Here is a 19,848-nt window from a genome sequence, read left to right on the forward strand (position 1 = left end):
GTAGCCCCCACTCGCCACAACTAGAGAAAGCCTGCGCGCAGCAATGAAGACCCAATGCAGCCAAAAATAAATAAATAAATAAATAAATTAATTAATTAAAAAAAAAAAAAGCCAAGGGACATCAGGCATCTGCTTGAAATGTCAGAAAACTTTTGAGAGAGGATATATCTTTCTTTGAGACTTGAGAGAAGACTAAAAGATAGATAGATAGATAGATAGATAGATAGATAGATAGATAGATAGATCAAATTAAAGTTGAGAGGTCTGATAGGATTGAGGTCTTAAAGAAAGAAAACAAGTCCTGAAAAGTTACAGAGAATAATCCAGGGAACCAATGAGGGGTAAATAAAAGGAGTGCTGAGCGGGTGGACCTGGCCATGTTGAGGCTGTACAGCAGGACTTTCTCTGGGAGCAGTCTGCAGTCTGCAAGTAGAAGGCTTACCATGGAGCCATCCACGGCTGGAGATGGGGAGGGCCCACGAGGGAGTCCAAAATGCTGGCAGGAGCACTGAGGCAGCTGACCGCTTAGCATTGTACACGGTGGGAAGGACTCAACTTTGGTCTGCTGAGAGAAGCTTGATTTTAGCCAGAAAAGGCTGGGATGAGTAATGTCATAATTCCCAAGGCAGAAAGCAAGTTTCAACAGTTGTGGGAAAAAGAGACACAAGAAAATTCGCAGAAGAGCTGAATTTGACACTTCTGAGTGGCTGGGAGAGGTGTTTTATGATAGGGAGTTCCGTTCATGGCTGATGTGTCAGGGAGGTGGCATTAACCATGAGATCAAGGGTTCTGATAGTTAAGAACTTGGAGGTTGAAAGATGTCATTTTGGATGAGAGAATGAAACCATGAAGAGGTAAGCCATGAGCTGGGTTCTACTGGTTTGGGTAAATGAATTTTGATTTTTTTTTTTTTTTTTCCTCTGAGCAGTGGTTCTCAAAGTAGGGGCTTCAGATGGGCACCATTAGCATCATGTGAAAAACGGAAAAAACATAATTTCTTGGGCCCCACCTCTCTATTGAATCAGAAACTCTGGGGATGAGACTCAGCAATCCAGGTTTTAACAGGCTCTCCAGGTGATAATGCATGTTCAAGTTTGAGAACAACTGTCTTAGGGAACAGAGCAAGAAAGATGAAAAGGACAGATGACAAGGAACTTATCTGTTAAAAAGTGGAGTGAGTGAGGCTTGATCAATATTCTGAAACAGTCATGTAAAACACAAGTAATAATGATAACCAAGCAATAAACACTTTTGTAAACCTTTTGCATTTTAAACCTTTTGCATATATTCGAAAGTTTCTTTCAAATATATCTACATTTTCTGCATAACAAAGGAAAGACTGATGGAAAAGGAGAAAAGATTTGCAAACCATACTTCTGATAAGAGGTTAATATCTAAAATAAATAAGAAACTCCTAGACTTTAATAGCGAAATACACACATAACCTGATATAAAAATATGGGTAAAAAAATTGAATAGACATTTCTCCAAAGAAGACACCAAAATGGCCAACAGGTATATGAAAAGAGGCATAACATCAGGGAAATGCAAATCAAAACTACAAGAGTACCCCATACGGGAACTCTATACCTGCTCTTCAATGACAATTTCATTTAAAAAATTGGAATGTTTACCAACTGTTCATAGAAAATAATTGAAAATTGCAAGAAATGCATGCAAAGTTTAGGGCTGCTGCATTTTAACAAGATAGAAAATAAATAGTTCAAAGGAGAAGAGTGAAATGTAGGAAAGTATAATGCACAACATTATAAATATGAGGTTGCTTTGTGATTTTCTAAGAGCAACCTTTTAACAAATACATTCTGAAGAATCATCAAGTTAGACATGCTACCAATTCCTGGTAATTACTTTATGGAAAAATACGATTCATTGTTAGATTATTTACATAAAAACAATTTACAGTGCTGTTTGAGTTTAATTATTTAAATGCCAGACTAAATATGTTCTCTAGAGAAATCTTAGTAAAATTATAATTTCATTAGTAAACAATGATGCTTATTTCTTTCTCTACTGTATACTTAGCTGTACTCTGGTGATGGCCAAGATGGGATCCAAGTAACTGACAAAGGCTGAAGCTTTAGGGGCAGTAAGCACCCAACTAGGAAAAAGGCAGTACATAAATGCCCTCACGCTCACCCAAGCCTATGTATTCAATTTAAATGATTCTTAACTTATGTAATATAAATGCACTGCCAATGAAGTCACTTAATACATCTGTTAAAATGACATTTATCTCAAAAAATATTTCAAAATTTGCTTAATTACAAAGGCAACATCTTTACGTTGTCTAAATGCAGTCTGCGTGCATTGTAGAAAGTAAGGAAATTCAGATAAATAATACCAAGAAAATAAAAATGCCATATTTCTACCATCCATAGATTGCTACACACACTCTTTAGACTAGATCTCAGTGTAAAGCTTCCAAGATATTTTGGTATCTCACACACAAATACACACACCCCACATTTTTTTTCAGTTAGTTAACCTCTATGTTTCCTTATCAATAAATTTTCATGTTACCTAATATATAGTCCATATTCTAATTTCCCCAACTGACCCAGAAATACTCATTACAGTTGGTTTGTCTAAACCAGAACACACTTTGGCTTCTGTTTTTTTTTGTTGTTGTTGTTGTTTTTTTGACAGTCCTTGAATCTCTTCTTTTTAGATCTAACACACTTGCCCCTTCTGTTGTTATTTTCCTTCACAGTATTGACTTGTTGAGGAGACTTTGCCAGTTATACTGAAGAATACTTCACCTTCTAGATGTGCCACAGAGTAACTTAGCGTATTCTTTTCTCTTGAATTTGGTTCTAAATAGTTGGTGGCTTCAGAACACACCATAGATGATGCAGTGCACATCAACACATCAGGAGACATCTGGATGACCCATCATTCATGACACTAAGACTAACCACAGAATTTAGGTCATGATAGGTTCCTTCAAGTATAGCTACTTCTCTCCCTTTGGACTAGAAAGTTATCTCTGTGGTTTTACTTTGGTGTCCTTCAAATATCCAATCCCTATCAAACCTAATAGTCTTTACACTAATCGATAATCCTTGCCAGAATTGGTGTTCATTTAGGAGTTGCAAATTGCTGCTATTTTAAATCCTTTAAATTCAGAAAGTAAAATTAAACAGAATTATTATGGTTTCACTTACTTAGTGCTTACAAAGTGTCAGGTTCTGTGAATGGTCTTTATAAGTACTGAGTCATTTAAACCCCATTCCAATCCTACAAGGTAGGTAATATCTAGTCCATGGAGCCAATGAGGAAACTGAGCCTATTAGAATAACCCTCGTCAAGAAGTTAAATCATCTGTTCTTGCTAGCTGCTCATTAATGCTCGAGGGAGAAGCTAAACCCTGTATCTGGCTGACTCCAAAGAATATGATATTTCCCATTAAGTAACATTGCCTCCTCCAACCACAGATGTGTTTTGCTTTGGTTTAAAAAATTAATTCATTAATAATAATGTTAAAATGGCACTATGAAATATAACCTTGTATTTCCAGAAAACGAACAGTCTTACCCTATCAAGTGGAGGTAGTTTATGCTATCTCAGCTGAGTTGTCTCTGCCCCTCCTTCTCCCTCTTTAGCACTCAATTTCTAAAATCTCTTCAGTTAAATTTAAGAGTATTGGAATTTTTTGAAAATTTAAAATTCGGGGGTGGGAGGAGAGGTCAGAAGCAATGTTAGAGACCTCGTGAGGAAACCTCTGTTGGCTTATTTCCCCCAGAGTCACCAATGTGCACCTGGTATTAAAGAAGTCAAATTATTATACTGAGACTTTTTTGAATATTTGTCACAAATACTCTCTGCCATTCCATGACTTACTATTTCACTGCTATTACGGTATATCCTAATGACCAGAAGTTCTTCATTTTAATGGTAGAGAAATTATCAATCTTTTTCTTTGTATTTTGCACCTCTGTCTGTAATAAATCTATTCTTACCCAAAAGGCAAGAAAATATTGTCTTTGGTTATCTTCTTTTAAAAGTTTACAGTTGTATTTTTCACATTGAACCTAACTGGAATTATTTCTTTTCTTTTTTGGATATGGCATGAGTTAGTGATCCATTTTCTGTCTTATTATCTATTTATTTTGTTTTGATGATTGAAAACTCAACCTTTTCCTCATTGAACTTCTAATAGACCCCCTGACCGAGTTCAAGTTCTATATTTGCTTGGTCTTCCTTTAAGATCACTAACCTCTTGCATTAATCAACTTGTCTACTGCCGTGTATGTACTACATATTGTTTAAGTATTACAACATTTTTATAAATCTTCAGTTTGTTATTACATAAAAAAACTTGGATAAATGTGTCCTTTTCCACATGGACACACAAACACAGACATACACATAACAACTAAAATTTTGTTTGAAATTTTATATAAAATTTCACTGAATCAGTAGGTCTATTTGGGGAGAATTAACATGTTTAAAGTATTTAGTCTTTGAATCCATGTACTTGGAAAGTATCACTATTTATTTGTTTTTTCTTAAATATCCTTAAAAGTTTACTATTTTATATATGAAATCCCTGTGTATCTTTGGCTATATTTATTCTTAAACACTGCACATTATTATAGCTATTGTAAATTATTTACCTTTTCAAATTGTGTTTTCTAATTGTATTTTACAAATGTGTAGAAATAAAAATTGCTTTTTATATATTGATTTTTGAATCAAACATTACTAAATCTCATAAAATTCTAATCATTTTTCTTAAGAGTCTTGTTTTCTGTAAAGACAATCATATTTTGGCAAATGAATACTTTGTTTTACCTTTTGTTATTCTTATATACTTGCATTCTGTTTTCTTTTACTATTGTCCTGCCTTGAATTGCAAGGTAAAAATGGAAAAGAAATTATAGTGGCTATCTTCGACCATGTTCTTACTTTTTGGGGAAATGTTTTCAATGTTTCATCATAAAATATGATATTTGTTGTAGTTTTTGTATATATTTATCATTTTCTAAGAATTCTTATGAATGGATACTGAGTTTTATTGAATACTTTCTTTGCATCTAATGATATTCTATGGGTTTCATTTTAATGTTTACATTACTTACATTAATTATGTGAATTACATTAATATGTTTCATGATGGAAAACCATCCTTGCATTAGAAAATAAACAAAACTTGATAAAATGTATCATATTTTTATACTTGGCTAGATTTGTAATTTGTAATTTGTTGTTATATGGGGGAAGACCCTATAAGCAGAGGGAACAGCAAGTAAAAGTCTCTGGGTACAAAAGTACCTGGTGTATTCAAGGAACTGCACGAAATTCAGAGTAGCTGAGGAGAGTCAACAGAAGAGTAGAAAATGCAGTTAGAAGGATAACACAGGGCTAGATCTTGTCAGAACTTGAAGGTCATATTAAGGCCTTGGCATTTACTCTGAGATAAAAAGCAGTGTAAGGTGCTCACTTCGGCAGCACATATACTAAAATTGGAATGATACAGAAAAGATTAGCATGGCCCCTGTGCAAGGATGACATGCAAATTCGTGAAGTGTTCCATATTTTTAGTATGGAGGTTCCTTAAGAAACTAAAAATAGAACTACCGTACGACCCAGCAATCCCACTACTGGGCATACACCCTGAGAAAACCATAATTCAAAAAGAGTCATGTACCAAAATATTCATTGCAGCTCTATTTACAATAGCCAGGACATGGAAGCAACCTAAGTGTCCATCATCGGATGAATGGATAAAGAAGATGTGGCACATATATACAATGGAATATTACTCAGCCATAAAAAGAAACGAAATGGAGTTATTTGTAGTGAGGTGGATGGAGTTAGAGTCTGTCATACAGAGTGAAGTAAGTCAGAAAGAGAAAAACAAATACAGTATGCTAACACATATATATGGAATCTAAGGAGAAAAAAAAAAGAGGTCATGAAGAAGCTAGTGGCAAGATGGGAATAAAGACACAGACCTACTAGAGAATGGACTTGAGGATATGGGGAGGGGGAAGGGTAAGATGTGACAAAGAGACAGAGTGGCATGGACATATATACACTACCTAACGTAAAATAGATAGCTAGTGGGAAGCAACCGCATAGCACAGGGAGATGAGCTCTGTGCTTTGTGACCACATAGAGGTGTGGGATAGGGAGGGCGGGAGATGCAAGAGGGAAGAGATATGGGAACATATGTATATGTATAACTGATTCACTTTGTTATAAAGCAGAAACTAACACACCATTGTAAAGCAATTATACTCCAATAAAGATGTTAAAAAAAAAAAAAAGCAGTGTAAGGATTTTAAGAAAATCTACATTTTAACAGGATCACTCTGTCTGCAGTGTTAAAAGGAGATAGGATAGGGTAAGGGCAGAAGCAGAGAGACCATCCGAAGCATATTACAAGAATGTTGATAAAAAATGTTGAAAGCTTTGACCGTGTGTGGTAGTGGGGATAACGTAGAAGACAGTTGCATAAGCATTTCTGGAATCCAGCGCTTGGGAGTCATCAACATTTAGATAATATGTAAAGCCACGTGAGTGGAGTAGATCACTTAGGTAGTAAGTGTGACTAGAAAAGACAAGATGTCCAACTACTCTACCCTGGGACACTCCAATATGTGAAGATAGAGTAGATGAACAGGAACCAGCAAAAGACAATGAGAACAAGTGGCTACAACTGTAAGAGGACAACTAGACAAGTGTGGCGTTGGAAGTCAAGTGAAGAAAGTGTTTCAAGATGGACATAGTGATCAACTATGATAAATGCTACCTGTAAATCAAGATGAGAGGTGAGAAATGATCATTGGCAATTGGTGGTCACTGCTGATCTTGATAAAGTGCAGGTTTAGTGCACTGGTATAGTATAGGAGGAAACCTGATTGCAGTGAATTCAAGGGAGAATGAGAGAATACAAGAAAGGGTGAGTCTTTTAGAGGGTGCTTTTATTTTAAAAGGGGAAATGAAAAATGATGTGAGAGCTGGAAGGAGATAGGGAGTCAAGAGGAAATCATTTCATGATGGTGGTTAAAAAAAAAAAATCCTACCTGGATGATGTTCTGAATAATCTAAGAAAAGAGAAAAAATGATGATGCAGGAGGGAGATGAAAGAATTCCTGGATTATTATCCTTGAGCGAGTAAGGGAAAATAGGATAAGGGCACAAAACCAGAGCCACCCTCAGTGCAGAATGTGGAGGGTTCCTTCATAATAACATGAGACAATGTTGTCCCCAGGAACTCAGCAATAGATACCTGGGTAGATGAGGTCGGAGCTCTTGGAAATCTTATTCTGATTGCTTCCATTTTTGCAAAGAGGAAAGAAATTAACTTATGAGCTGATAATAAGGATAAGAAGACATGTTGCAAGTATAAAGAAATGGGGAGAAAAGAAGTGGTGTGCGAAAGAGAAAATCAACCAGGAAAATGTATTTTGCTCAATGGGCAGCATGAAGAATCCTCTTAGTTTAGAGATTATAAATTTAAAGTGAGATCAGTAAGCACATTTTGTTTTGTTTTGTTTGTTTTTTGGTTATAGTATGGGCATAGAGTGTGCAGAGTTGAATTTGACCAGTGCTTTTACCGAGTGGGATAAAGAGCAAGAGAGTCAAGGGTCTGTTATACGCTACTCCTTTTCAAAATTCTGTGGTTGGTGGTATGATTTCTAAAATTAAAAATTTATTTACAACCATCATTAAATCCAAAGAAAGAGTTTTTGACATTATAATTGTCCCCATTAAAAACTAAAACTAACATCATGGGAAATAAGGAAATTATTCTCAAAAGTACTTTGAACCACAATATTGAACCATCATGACTGAAAATAAGTAACTTGCAGTATGAATGGAAATTTGCACTTAATATATCAAAAACAGTTTATACAGTAATAATAATAAATGATACAATCCTTTTGAAACCAAACATAAATTTTAAGGCACTATCACAAAGAGATGATTATGGACTAATTTCTGTCTCTACCAATACGAAGCTACAAACTGATTTGTTTTCTGTCTCAGAAATAAAATTTACTTTTCTTAGCACAGAAATCAAGAAGATGACATTCTTTTATCAGCATGCAAGAACGCATTTTAAGGCGATGAGTGCTAGAGACAATTTATTTCAAGTAAGTTTTTATGTGTAAGAGAAAGTATATACAAAATATGTATGACTTTACTTTTTTATTTTAAAATATATTCTTCTCAAATATCCTCTTGGCCTCTCTTGCCCCCTGGATCTTTCCCTATTTGCTTCACAGCAGCTGCTCTCTTGGCATTCCAACTCAACCACAATCACATGAACAATCATAGTCTAGGAGAACCTGGCTCTCCAAAGAATTTTTGAACCCAAGTGAAACCAATGAGAATAATATCTGGTTTCCCAAGTGGCTGCCAAAGGGGCCAAATAATGTAACCTAGAAGAACAAGGGAATTGATACCTCATGTGGTGAACTTTGACCAATAGGGACAGGAGACAAAAACAAGTCAGTCATATAAACTCCCTCTCCTTCTTCCCCAAGGTTTTACTCTGAGCCAGTTTCTCTGTTGACCCTGCCTGGAGGAGATGACCTGTAAGGCACGGCAGGCCTCCCACCAAGCAGCCAGCTGTATCTGTTGCAGTACAGCATGAAACAGGGCTAGCACTATACTATATCACCTTGCACGGCACCTATCTAGCCTTCCCTGCCTCACTTCCCTTTGCCCTCACTCTCATTTGCTAGAACTGCACCTCACACAGCATCAGCACTTAATCCTTGCATTTGACTCGATTTTCAAGAGCCCACAGGCTAAACCAAGAAAAAGCAGGGTCCAAAACACATGGCAGTAGAGATTTTACATAGCAAACATTCAGGTAATCACCAACCAAGTTAAAAATTAAAGCATACTTTAGAGGTTTCTGCTTGTGCCCGTCACTAAATACATAAAGATAATCATTATTAAATTAACATAAATGTAAGTCTAAGCCCATTCCCATTGGAGCAGCAGAAAGTGAAGTCTCTATTATTCTTGGGGCTTCAATTCTCTTCTACTTGGGGGAAAAAAGGTGCAAAAAGTGAATCTCTTTAATCACAGGACACACGAACTTTACACACTCTGTTGACACGGAGATTCTCTCCCTATTCTCTAGTTTCTTTATAAAAGCACTGTCTCTACCTGAAACACCTAGCAAAATTGCTTCAATAGCTCAGGTTTTTGTGGAACAAAAGCCAGAAAAGTGAGTGTTTTGCAGGCCATGTCTGCTTAAATCCATTTATGTCCACTTATTACAAACGTCCTCAAAAACAAAGCAGTACAAAACTACTTGTAAAACAAACTCCCAACGATATTTGTAAAACTAGGGAGGAGAAAATATGGGTGTTTGTATAAAAATCCAGCACTGTTTATGATAAAAAAAAAAAACAACAATTCTAATGCAAAGGAAAATGAGTAAATTAATTAGTTGACTTGTTCTACTTTGTGGCATTCAGCTTAATTTTAACTTTGTAAATTCAGAGTTCCTCATTTGATTTACAGTCAACAAGACCAGAAATTGTGTCAATTTTATTACTTTAAACGTTTTGTTGTGTATTATGACATACTTACAAAAAAGTGCATAAGATACATCTTGTTTATTGAATTATTATAAAATAACCCCCCGTGAAAACAGATGAAGAAATAGAACATTGCCAGTGACTTTCAGAAACCCCCAGTACACACTCTCTCTCACACTCTCTCCCATATTCCTTTTTTTCCTTTTCTGTACACTTGTAGGGATGCATCTCTAAACACAACGGTTTAATTAACCTATTTTTGAAACTTATATAAATGGATTTGAATAGTACATATTTTCTGATTCTGGATTCTTTCAACAGTATATTATACATCTGTTTTATTCTATGTTTTTGCCTATAGCTTAAGTTTATTCATTTTCCTGAATAGTATTCCATTGTAATTATAAACCACAATTCATGTGCCCACTCTATAATAGACATTCGAATTATTTCCAGCTTGGGGCTATTATGAGTAATGTTACTGTAAAGATTTGTGTATGTGTCTTCTAGGGGAAATCTGCATATACCTCTGCTGGATAAGTTCCTAAGCATAGAATTTATGGGTAATAAGGAATGCATATCTTCAATTTAATTGTTAAGACAAACTGCTTTCCAAAATGGTTGCACCAGTTTACACTTCCACCAAAGCTGTATGAAAGTTCCTATTGTTTCACTTTTTTGGCAAAACAAAATAGCCTGGCATTTTCTGGCGTTTTAAAATTTTAGCCATTCTGGTGGGGTCTAATGGGATCTCACTGTGGTTTTATTTTATGCTTCCCAATTACTATTAGTAAAATAGCACCACATATTCTGTTGTATAATAATTGCGTAATGTGGATATTTTCTTATACAACATGCCTGTTCAAATTTTTTGCCCAATCTTCTACCAGATATTTTTTTCCTTATTGGTTTTTATGAATTACTTAGAAATCTGGGCCACTTATAGTTAAATGGGTCACAAATATCTTTTGTTATTTGGCTTAATATTCACTTTCTTAAAGGGTTATTTTAAGGAATGTAAGCTTTTACATTTAATACAGTCAAAATTATACATTTTTTAGAGTTTTTTATATTTTATTGAACAGTACTTTCCTAATCCTCCAGTACAATATTGAAGATAAATGGTAATAGCAAATATCCCTGCCTCATTTCACTCCCAAAGTGAAAGCTATCAACATTTCACCATTAAGTATGGTGCTGGCGTCAGGGGTTGGGGTTTATCATATTAATGATGTTCCCTTCTATTCTTAATGTTATAAAAGTTTTGTCATGACTAAATGTCTAATATCAAAAGCTCTTCTGTAGCTATTTCAGCAGCTATGATATTTTTCTCCATCACTTTGTTCACAGGAGGACTATAGGGAATACTGTAGGGTATGTTTACTATTGAACAAACTTTGCATCCCTGAAAGAATATTGTATAGCCAACCTTTTACATGGTATAAAATTATATGTTGCTGGATTCAGTTTGTTGGTATTTTAGTTAGAATTGTTGCATCAGTATTCATGAGTCAAATGAGTGGAAGAGACATTAGTCAGTAATGTTCCTGTAAGTTTTGTTCTCCAAGTTATGTTGAGCTCATCAAAAGAGCTAGAGGATGTTTCATACTTTTCAAGTGTCTGGAAGAATCTGTATATATTTGGTATTCTTTTTTCCTAAAATGTCAAGAACGGCTCCTTCTCTGAAAATCTGCCCTTAAAATTCTGGTCACCTCAGCCTCACTGAAATCCAATCTCTTTTTCCTCAACACAAGGAGATTGGCATGATCTGCTTTGGATACCCTTCCTAATAGGAAGATAAATCTATTCTCTGTTACTCCATCATGACCAGAGCACAAATCAAAATATACAATAATTTGATGGAGATTATTTTGTGCATTAAGCCTTTGTCAAGAAAATTATCGATAATTTTTTTGGAAAGGAGCTTTCTCTCATTATTCTCTGTAAAGGTAAAAAAGAAGATTCATTTCATCAGAGGTCTCAAATTTTCTAGCACAGGAATAAGCAATTTAATCTCCTAACTTCTGTGATATTCTGTCTTTCCTTTTGTCTTGTTATCCTTTCTTAAGACAACTGAATGTGTTTTTAATGAACTATCTAACCCAGAGAGAATCTGGAAATTGTTTAGACAATATAATTTAAAACACTTTTACTACCTTTTTTTCTAGATTTTGCTTTTTTCCTTAAATCAATTTTGGTAATTTATATTTTTCCAGAATTAAATTACACTCTTCCACTCATCTAGAATTTATTTTTTTAAACATTTTTTCTAATCATAACACATGCTTTTGAAAACACTATTAGACAAGACTCAAAAAAAGTTTTAATTTTTTTCTGACTAGTTATGTCTGTTCCGCTTCCAAATATATTTTCTGCAATCTCTTTCTGAATTGATTAGACTCACCAGAAAATGTTATTTTAGTTGATATTTCATACCTTTGACAAAAATCAACTCTTGGAATTACTCATCGCTTAATATATATTTCTTTTATTTTTTATTTACTTAATTTTTTCTTTATATTTCCCTTACATTGCTATTTAAAATTTTCTCATGATTCTTCACTTTAATAATTAGTTTATTTATTTTCATTCTTTCCACTAACATATAGAAAATATTTTCACTATGAATTTACCTCTCACTCCTTCTTGCAAGAGCACCGGAAACACAACTAACTGCTGAACAATCATTGACAGAAAGACACTGGAAATCACCAAAAAAGATATCCCACATTCAAAGACAAAGGAGAAGCCACAATGAGACAGTAGGAGGGGCACAATCACAATAAAATCAAATCCCATAACCACTGGGTGGGTGACTCACAAACTGGAGAACACTTATACCACAGAAGTCCACCCACTGGATTGAAGGTACTGAGCCCCACGTCAGGCTTCCCAACCTGGGGGTCCAGCAATGGGAGGAGGAATTCCTAGAGAATCAGACTTTGAAGGCTAGCAGGATTTGATTGCAGGACTTCAACAGGACTGGGGGAAACAGAGACTCCACTCTAGGAGTGCACACACAAAGTAGTGTGTGCATCGGGACCCAGGGGAAGGAGCAGTGACCCCATAGGAGACTGAGCCAGACCTACCTGCTAGTGTTGGAGGGTCTCCTGCAGAGGTGGGGGGTGGCTGTGGCTCACCACAGGGACAAGGTCACTGGCAGCAGAAGTTCTGGGAAGCACTCCTTGGCATGAGCTCTCCCAGAGTCCGCCATTAGGCCCACCAAAGAGCTGGGTAGGCTCCAGTGCTGGGTCGCCTCAGACCAAACAACCAACAGAGAGGGAACTCAGGCCCACCCATCCAGAGACAAGCAGATTAAAGTTTTACTGAGCTCTGCCCACAAGAGCAACAGCCAGTTCTACCCACCACCAGTCCCTCCCATCAGGAAACTTGCTCAATCCTCTTAGATAGCCTCATCCACCAGAGGGCAGACAGAAGAAGCAAGAAGAACGACAATCCTGCAGCCTGTGGAACAAAAACCACATTCACAGAAAGATAGACAAGATGAAAAGGCAGAAGGCTATGTACCAGATGAAGGAACAAGAAAAAACCCCAGAAAAACAACTGAATGAAGTGGAGATAGGCAACCTCCCAGAAAAAGAATTCAGAATAATGATAGTGAAGATTATCCAAGACCTCGGAAAAAGAATGGAGGCAAAGATCGAGAAGATGCAAGAAATGTTTAACAAAGACATAGAAGAATTAAAGAACAAACAAACAGAGATGAACAATACAATAACTGAAATGAAAAATATACTAGAAGGAATCAACAGCAGAATAACTGAGGCAGAAGAATAGATAAATGACCTGAAAAACAGAATGGTGGAATTCACAGCCATGGAGCAGAATAAAGAAAAAAGAATGAAAAGAAATGAAGACAGCCTAAGAGACCTCTGGGACAACATTAAATGCAACAACATTTGCATTATAGGGGTCCCAGGAGGAGAAGAGAGAGAGGAAGGACCCAAGAAAATATTTGAAGAGATTATAGTCGAAAACTTCCCTAACATGAGAAAGGAAATAGCCACCCAAGTCCAGGAAGCACAGAGAGTCCCAGGCAGGGTAAACTCAAGGAGAAATATGCCAAGACACATAGTAATCAAATTGACAAAAATTAAAGACAAAGAAAAATTATTGAAGCAACAAGGGAAAAATGACACATAACATAGAAGGGAACTCCCATAAGGTTAACAGCTGATTTCTCAGCAGAAACTCTACAAAGCCAGAAGGGACTGGCATGATATATTTAAAGTGATGAAAGGGAAGAACCTACAACCAAGATTACTCTACCCGGCAAGGATCTCATTCAGATTCAACGGAGAAATCAAAAGCTTTACAGACAAGCAAAAGCTAAGAGAATGCAGCACCACCAAACCAGCTCTACAACACATGTTAAAGGAACTTCTCTAAGTGGGAAACACAAGAGAAGAAAAGGAACTACAAAAACAAACCCAAAACAATTAAGAAAATGGTAATAGGAACATACATATCAATAATTACCTTAAATGTGAATGGATTAAATGCTCCAACCAAAAGACACAGGCTCACTGAATGGAAACAAAAAAAAAGATCCGTATATATGCTGTCTACAAGAGACCCACTAGGGACACATACAAACTGAAAGTGAGGGGATGGAAAAAGATACATGAGGCAAATGGAAATCAAAAGAAAGCTGAAGTAGCAATACATATATCAGATAAAATAGACTTTAGAGAATGTTACAAGAGACAAGTAAGGACACTACATAATTATCAAGGGATCAATCCAAGAAGAAGATATAACAATTTTAAATATATATGCACCCAACATAGGAGCACCTCAATACATAAGGCAAATGCTAACAGCTATAAAAGAGGAAATCAACAGTAACACAATAATAGTGGGGGATTTTAACACCTCACTTACACCAATGGACGGATCATCCAGACAGAAAATTAATAAGGAAACACAAGATTTAAATGACACAATAGACCAGATAGATTTAACTGATATTTATAGGACATTCCATCCAAAAACAGCAGATTACACCTTCATCTCAAGTGCTCATGGAACATTCTCAAGGATAGATCACATCTTGGGTCACAAATCAAGCCTTGGTAAATTTAAGAAAATTGAAATCCTATCAAGCATCTTTTCCGACGACAGTGCTATGAGATTAGAAATCAATTACATGGAAAAAAACGTAAAAAACACAAACACATGGAGGCTAAACAATAAGTTACTAAATAGCCAAGAGATCACTGAAGAAATCAAACAGGAAATCAAAAAATACCTAGTGACAAATGACAATGAAAACATGATAATCCAAAACCTATGGGATGCAGCAAAAGCAGTTCTAAGAGGGAAGTTTATAGCAATAAAAGCCTACCTCAAGAAACAAGAAAAATTTCAAATAAACAATCTAACCTTACACCTAAAAGAACTAGAGAAAGAAGAACAAACAAAACCCAAAGTTAGGGCTTCCCTGGTGGTTCAGTGGTTAAGAATCCGCCTGCCAATGCAGGGGACACAGGTTCAAACCTTGGTGCAGGAAGATCCCACGTGCCGTGGAGCAACTAAGCCCATGCGCCACAACTACTGAGCCTGCACTCTAGAGCTGTGAGCCACAACTACTGAGCCTGTGTGCCACAACTACTGAAGCCCACGCGCCTACAGCCTGTGCTCCGCAACAAGAGAAGCCACCACAATGAGAAGCCCGTGCACCACAAGGAACAGTAGCCCCCGCTCACCACAACTAGAGAAAGCCTGTGTGCATGCAGCAACAAAGACCCAATGCAGCCAAAAATAAAATTAAATAAATTAAATAAATTTAAAAAAAAAACCAAAGTTAGTAGAAGGAAAGAAATCATAAAAATCAGAGCAGAAATAAATGAAATAGAAACAAAGAAAACAATAACAAAGATCAATAAAATTAAAACCTGTTTCTTTGAGAAGATAAAGTTGATAAACCTTTAGTCAGACTCATCAAGAAAAAGAGGGAGAGCACTTAAATCAATCAAATTAGAATGAAAAAGGAGAAGTTACAATGGACACCACAGAAATACAAAGCATCCTAAGAGACTACTACAAGAAACTCTATGCCAATAAAATGGGCAACCTGGAAGAAATGGACAAATTCTTAGAAAGGTATAACCTTCCAAGACTGAATCAGGAAGAAATAGAAAATACGAACAGACCAATCACAAGTAATGAAATTGAAACTGTGATTAAAAATCATCCAACAAACGAAAGTCCAGGACCAGATGGCTTCACAGGTGAATTCTATCAAACATTTAGAGAAGAGTTAACACCCATCCTTCTCAAACTCTTCCAAAGAATTGCAGAGGAAGGAACACTCCCAAACTCATTCTACAAGGCCACCATCACCCTGATACCAAAACCAGACAAAGATACAACAAAAAAAGAAAATTACAGACAAATATCACTGATGAATATAGATGCAAAAATCCTCAACAAAATACTAGCAAACAGAATCCAACAGCACATTAAAAGAATCATACACCATGATCAAGTGGGATTTATCCCAGGGATGCAAGGATTCTTCAATATATGCAAATCAATCAATGTGATACACCCTATTAACAAATTGAAGAATAAAAACCATATGATCATCTCAATAGACGCAGAAAAAGGTTTTGACAAAATTCAACACCCATTTATGATAAAAACTCTCCAGAAAGTATGCAGAGAGGGAAACTACCTCAACATAATAAAGGCCATATATGACAAACCCACAGCAAACATCATTCTCAATGGTGAAAAACTGAAATCATTTCCTCTAAGATCAGGAACAAGACAAGGATGTCCACTCTCACCACTATTATTCAACATAGTTTTGGAAGTCCTAGCCACAGCAATCAGAGAAGAAAATATAGATAAATGGAACAGGATAGAAAACCCAGAGATAAACCCATGCACGTATGGTCAACTAATCTATGACAAAGGAGGCAAGGATATACAATGCAGAAAAGACAGTCTCTTCAATAAGTGGTGCTGGGAAAACTGGACAGCTACATGTAAACGAATGAAATTAGAACACTACGTAACACCATACACAAAAATAAACTCAAAATGGATTAAAGACCTAAATGTAAGATCGGACTAAAACTCTTAGAGGAAGACATAGGAAGAACACTCTTTGACATAAATCACAGCAAGATCTTTTTTGATCCACCTCCTAGAGTAATGGAAATAAAAACAAAAATAAACAAATGGGACCTAATGAAACTTAAAGGCTTTTGCACAGCAAAGGAAACTATAAATAAGATTAAAAGGCAACCCTCAGAATGGGAAAAAATATTTGCAAATGAATTAATGGACAAAGTATTAATCTCCAAAATGTATAAACAGCTGATGCAGCTCAATATTAAAAAAACAAACCCAATCATAAGATGGGCAGAAGACCTAATTAGACACCTCTCCAAAGAAGACATACAGATGGACAAGAGACACATGAAAAGTGGCTCAACATCACTAATTATTAGAGAAACACAAATCAAAACTACAGTGAGGTATCACCTCACAGCAGTTAGAATGGGCATCATCAGAAAATCTACAAACAACAAATGCTGGAGAGGATCTGGAGAAAAGGGAACCCTCTTGCACTGTTGGTGGGAATGTCAACTGATACAGCCACTATGGAAAACAGTATGGAGGTTCCTTAAAAAACTAAAAATAGAATTACCATATGATCCTGCAATCCCACTACTGCGCATATACCCAGAGAAAACCATAATTCAAAAAGACACATGCACCCCAATGTTCATGGCAGCACCATTTACAATAGCCAGGTCATGGAAGCAACCTAAATGCCCATCAACAGAAAAATGGATAAAGAAGATGTGGTACATATATACAATGGAATATTACTCAGCTATAAAAGGAATGAAATTGAGTCATTTGTAGAGATGTGGATGGACCTAGAGACTGTCATACAGAGTGAAGTAAGTCAGAAAGAGAAAAACAAATATCGTATATTAATGTATATACGTGGAATCTAGAAAAATGGTACAGGTGAACTGGTTTGCAATGCAGATATAGAGACACAGATGTAGAGAACAAACGTATGGACACCAAGGGGGGGAAATGGTCAGGGTGGGGGTGGTGGTGGGATGAATTGGGAGATTGGGATTGACATGTATACACTGATGTGTATAAAATGGATGACTAATAAGAACTTGCTCTATAAAAAATAAATAAATAAAATATAAAAATTTAAAAAAAAACAGAATAATTTGCAGCCAACAGAAAAAAAATTTACCTCTGTGTTGCATTAGCACTGTCACACATGTTTTGAATAACAATATCTTAATTGTTATTGACTATATGCCATTATCTGTGATTTAGTTTAAACTCTTCTTATAAGCAGTGCAAAAAGGGCGTATTTATAAATACAGGATCACTGCGTTTTTCTGTTTGTCATTTTATTTTTTGATTTATTGAACTGAAATTAGAAACTCTCCATACTATAACTGGAAATGGCTCTCAATGTGCTAATCCTGATTAATTTTGAGTTTAATGATTATTTAAAATCATATGCTCAATTCATTGGACATAATATGTAAATCCAAAATTATATACCTCTGTGTTAATTCATTTTTTATATTATAACAATTCAATCCTTAAGGTCTTTATTTTTGCTAATTTAATATTCCCTTGACCAAGAATGTGATATTAAATTTTCTCACTATAATCATGCCCTTATATGTTCTACTTGCATTACTGATCTGATTGTTCTTTTTATTTGTGACATTACCTTTGTAATTTAGAGTAAAGTGACATTTATTCCCTTATTTTTATTGTGTACTTTACCTTATTTCAATATATAATTTCACATTATACCCATTAGGTTTCAAGTAGGAAATAAATGACACAAATTGAACAAATTGAAGTAGGTTTAGTTAAGGGACTATTTTTTTTAAAGGGTTGGCAGGGGAGGAAAACCATAAAGGACAGTGCAGACTCCAGAACTAGTAAGAGAAAGTTACCATCCCAGATCTGAAGAAAGAGAGTGCTGTGTGCAGAGAGGGCACTGGCCAACACAGCCATTATCTTCAATGGAGGTTCAAAGCCAGCTTCCAGCAACCCTGTACAAAATGGGGGTCTCTTCCTGCTCTCACTGCCTGATCTTTTCGCTATAAGGATGAGAAATCATGCCTTAATAAGCTAAAGTTGTGTGTAATTGCTCTTTGTCCAAGAAATAGATAAAAACTCACAAGTGTTTATCCATTCAAATCCAGCTCAAGAACTGCATCCTTGAAAACTGTCTTTGAACTAGGGAATTGTTTTAATCACTATTATTCCACCACTGAACTTTATATATTTTTTTTCTTATTACACTTAACACATGACATTAATTTTTTATTTTTATCTTCTTTTATAGAGGATAAATTCCTTGACGAGAAGACTGCCTTATTTGCCTTATTTTTATTTTATTATGTAAAAATAATCTCGGGATGGAATACAATTATTTTCTGAGAGCACACCCTAGATTGAAGGAAAACACACTATATATGTGACATCCATGTATTCCCTTTGGCCCTCCAGTAAAACCAAAGTATACTAAGGTCCACAATAAATATCAATCTGTCCCTTGTCTCATATGGGATGGCTTATTGACATTTCCACATTAGTCCTTTGCTGTTGAGACAGCTAACTGTTTTATGATGTCCCTTTTCCCCTTTCATAGTGATCAAATTTTTAGCTGGATTGCATTTCCATCCTTCATTTCATGGCCATGTGCCTAAATCCTTACCAACCGATTGTGAGAGAAAGTGATGTGTGAAACTTCAAGTTTAACCAATCAAAACAAATTGTTATGTCCTCTACTTCCACAGTGAGATCATTGACATGATGGTTGGAGTTGGAACAGACATTTGGACTGTGAACTAAAAATAATTTTGGGAGGATCCTGGAACAGTACATGATAAGAGAGCCTGGATCCCTGACATTCAGAACCATCACATTTGTCCTGAATTCTTTTGTGAGAGAAATAATCTTATTTAAACCACTGTTTTTTTGGTCTTTCTCGTAGAAGTTGAACCTACAACCCATTCAATAAACTCTTTTAGAAGAATTTACTCATCCTTGTCCTTCACAAATTATTGTGTTCTGTTTTACCATTTCCACCATTTGAAATAAAACTATCTTTATGTAGAAACAGAACAGTAAGACATGATGCAAATCAACGTATAAAATGTCATTATAAGGATGTTTTATGATATTCCATGCAACTTTTCTAAAATATTTAATCCTAAGACAAGATTTTAATAAATGGGAAATATTTTTATGTTATGAATATATTATCATAAAAGTAAAG

At 35.6% G+C, this 19,848-nt stretch overlaps 1 non-coding gene across 1 annotated transcript; it reads left to right on the plus strand.

Annotated features, from left to right (window-relative positions):
* Positions 1–5,456: 5,456 nt before the first annotated feature.
* LOC137752293 (U6 spliceosomal RNA) lies at positions 5,457–5,563 on the plus strand. Its single transcript, XR_011071138.1, has one exon. It is a non-coding gene; the product is annotated as a U6 spliceosomal RNA (small nuclear RNA).
* Positions 5,564–19,848: the final 14,285 nt, after the last annotated feature.

The sequence above is a fragment of the Eschrichtius robustus genome, chromosome 18 (genome assembly GCF_028021215.1).
Source record: "Eschrichtius robustus isolate mEscRob2 chromosome 18, mEscRob2.pri, whole genome shotgun sequence".
In the NCBI taxonomy this organism is placed as follows: Eukaryota; Metazoa; Chordata; class Mammalia; order Artiodactyla; family Eschrichtiidae; genus Eschrichtius; species Eschrichtius robustus.